Source organism: Cupressus sempervirens, chromosome 5, assembly GCF_028749045.1.
Source record: "Cupressus sempervirens isolate cs-2001-9-10 chromosome 5, ASM2874904v1, whole genome shotgun sequence".
In the NCBI taxonomy this organism is placed as follows: domain Eukaryota; kingdom Viridiplantae; phylum Streptophyta; class Pinopsida; order Cupressales; family Cupressaceae; genus Cupressus; species Cupressus sempervirens.
Window position 1 is genome coordinate 893,590,286 of NC_143122.1, and position 3,384 is coordinate 893,593,669.

General features: G+C 34.1%; 1 pseudogene; it reads right to left on the reverse strand.

The window, feature by feature from the left end:
• Positions 1–314: 314 nt before the first annotated feature.
• On the reverse strand, positions 315–2,492 carry LOC149558802 (7-deoxyloganetin glucosyltransferase pseudogene; annotated as a pseudogene).
• Between the last annotated feature and the right edge of the window lie 892 nt (positions 2,493–3,384).

Below are 3,384 nucleotides of genomic sequence, written 5' to 3' on the forward strand. Positions count from 1 at the left end.
AGGAAGAGATTCTTTGGGTACTTGATTTATGTAAGCCATATGATGTAGTTCAATTTGGTGTAATACAAACCAAATTTAGTCTTTATAGATAATCAAGGGAGAAGTCAAATCAAACTAGTAGGAGCAGAAGAGTTGCAGATCATTTTAAAATTAATAAATAAAGTAAATAATATCAACATAGTACTCTCTTACTTTTCTCAATTGTTATGCATCAATGCAATTTATAAGTAATGTAAATAATACAAACATAATATTCTCATACTTTTCCCAATTGTTATGCATCAATGCAATTTTCAATTACAAAGGTACATAATTCAAATAGAGAGGTGCATAATGTTTAGGCAAAGCGTAGAAAGATCAATTAAATCTTCTCTTTCCCTTCTATTTTTTGCTAAAATCTCCTCTAAATTATTGTAAGAAGATCCTCCTTTCTTGACTGCTTTAATGGAAGCCTCTCTAAACTCACCAGCTATCCTCATTTCTTCTCCTTCCTCCCCTTCCATCAACCTCCTCACCTTCTCTTCCACATCTCCCCTTGTCACTTCAGTATTCAGTGAAATCCCAATCTTCCAAACGTGCCAAACAAAAGTCCTATTAATAAATTGGTCTGCATAGAAGGGCCATGAAAGCATGGGCACTCCTGCACAGATACTTTCTAATGTGGAGTTCCATCCATTGTGTGTTAAAAACCCTCCCACGGAAGGATGAGAGAGAACTTGTATTTGAGGCGCCCAATTCACAAAGAAACCTCTTCCTTTCAGTTTGTCCTAAAACTCTGGAGGCAGCACAGCAGAAGATCCACGAATGAGATCTGGATGAATAGCTCACTAAAAGGGCTGATTGCTAGCCTCTAAGCCCCATGCAAACACCAGAAGCTCCTCTTCATATATGACTTCCATTGTTCCAAAGCACACATAAATAACAGAATGGGCAGTCTGATCATCCAGCCATTTCATATAGCTTGTTTCTTCCGTTAATAAACTAACAGAAATAGTATTAGATAATCTACTCGTTTCCTCCTGTGTGGAATGTAAGAGAGGACCTATGCTGTAGACATGAAAGCTTGCCTGATGTGTCTCTGTTATTGAGCTGTCTAACTATTCAAATATATTAACTACCATGAAATCGGCTGATAGAGGAGCCTGGCATTGGGCTTGACAAAATTCAAACATGTAGTTGGTGGCATCATAGAAGAAACTCGACATGTCCATCATACTTAGGGAGGGCGTCAAAAGAATGCAGCTGATCTCTTCTTTTTCCAGGTATCCATTTGTCAGATAGCTTTTATCTGCAAATCATATACCACTTATTCATTTGTTTTAAAATTAATTAAGGGAAAGATAAATCAAAGATGGTGGTCATCTTTAGGTTTATAGCAATTATACACAGAGATCCACCTCAAGATCTATCCGACATAGGCAGTCGATTCTAAGAGAATGCTATGATTATAGTTTTAATTGCTATCAAAATTTAATATTATTAAAGATTAATAATGTTACGTGCAGCAATTTTTGGTGTAGATTGTGCAATTATTTTTATTATCTTTTAATAATGTTTACAATACAGTATAATCTTTTAATAATGTTTACAATAGAATATATTGCGTGAAAATTAGTTGTCACACAATCTAATTTAGAAATTGCTTTAATAATATTGAAGATTATTAGAAGTTTTGAAAAAAATTACAAATAAACATTTACAATTGCAATCGTGTTATAATAATGATGATCTAAAATAGATCTTTTAGATGAAAATTTTGAAAAAATTAAAACTTATTTATCACAATTCATTCATAGATCTCACTATCATAATTCTTAAATAAAGTTCAATCATATAAACAATAGTAAAATATAACAATTTGAATGCATTAACAACAATAGAAAATATAAAACTAATAATATATCATTATAAACATATTGTTCTCAAAATACCAACAAATATATCTATATGTAATCATATTAAAAACATAATTCAATGAATTATGAATTATACCTTTGAGAGGAATGTATCCCATCTTCTTGAGAAGAGGCCCTGAGAAGTTAACATTGAAGCCACAAGCACTTGCAGTCCAAAAGTATGCTTCAGGAATTCCCAATCTCTCGGCTGATTTTTGTGCCCAACTCATAACTTAGAAGCCCATTATAAATAATGCAACTCAAAGGAGGGACATCTGTTTTTTCTTTCAACTTATCTATAAACTGACCAAAATGCTGGGGACAATTATTTGTGATGGATTCACAAAGCTGGTCAATCAATTGGCTATTTCGCTTGTGCTCAGGAGGCAGGCCATCTGGAATAGTTTCGAAGTTGATGGCACTCGTGAATTGTATTGATCTAGATTTCAACATTTTCTCATGCATATACTCAGTGTTAATAAAAGTAATGTACAAGCCCCTGGCTGATAAAAGTTTTGAAAACTGTATCAAGGGGTTAATGTGGCCGAAAGCAGGAAAAGCCAGCATTACAACATGGGGTCTATTCTTCATGCCCATTGTGTTAACCAAAAATGAAGAAATAACTTGAACTTTGGGAAACTATACCAGTTATGGAACCTGGGCAAGATGGATATATAAGATGATTTTTTGACATAACCAGGTTATCTTATAACCAGGTTTTCGAAAACCTGGTTTTGTGGTTTGGAAAGCCAATGGTCCGTTTGGTTGACATGGAAGATGAATATACTGTGGACCCCACAATATTATTAAAAAAATTGTCATAAAATTCAAAACCTGGTTTTAATTTCGAATTCCACCTTTTTGTTGGAAGAAACTTCTTCCAATTTTTGACCAAAATTGGAAGATGAAATTGAAAACCAAGTTATAATTTTAACCAACCAAACACCAAAATTTTTTTGCAAAACCTGGTTTTGCCTCTTATAACCCGGTTTTGGCCCTCATCTTCCAGCAACCAAACGGGGCCTATAATAAAAGCTTTGGAAGTTGTATTTAATAGCCAATTGGAAGTTTAAATCTCCATTATTGAGTGCAAAATAGATAACGTGGAGGATGCGCAGCGTGGATCTCAATAATCGATAGTCCAACCCATGGAGAGGATTTTTTTGTACCGCGTGATCATTTATAAAGTCAAAAAATGTACGTGGAAATGATATGACAAATCCAAGTGGGCTTTTTAAAGTATCTCATGATCATTTAAAAAGGCCTAAAATGTGCACTGAAATGGTATACCAAATCCTAGGTAGATGTGGGTACACAGGAGCAGTAACCGTGGGACAACATCGATTCTATAATAAATAATAGATAGGTGAGTTTGAATTTCTAACTACTTTGATGAGATTCAAAAAGGCATGCAAAAGAGAACATTTTAAAAAGGCATGCTTGAATTTAGGTGAGGGGTATGCTTGAATTTAGGTGAGGGTGATAGATA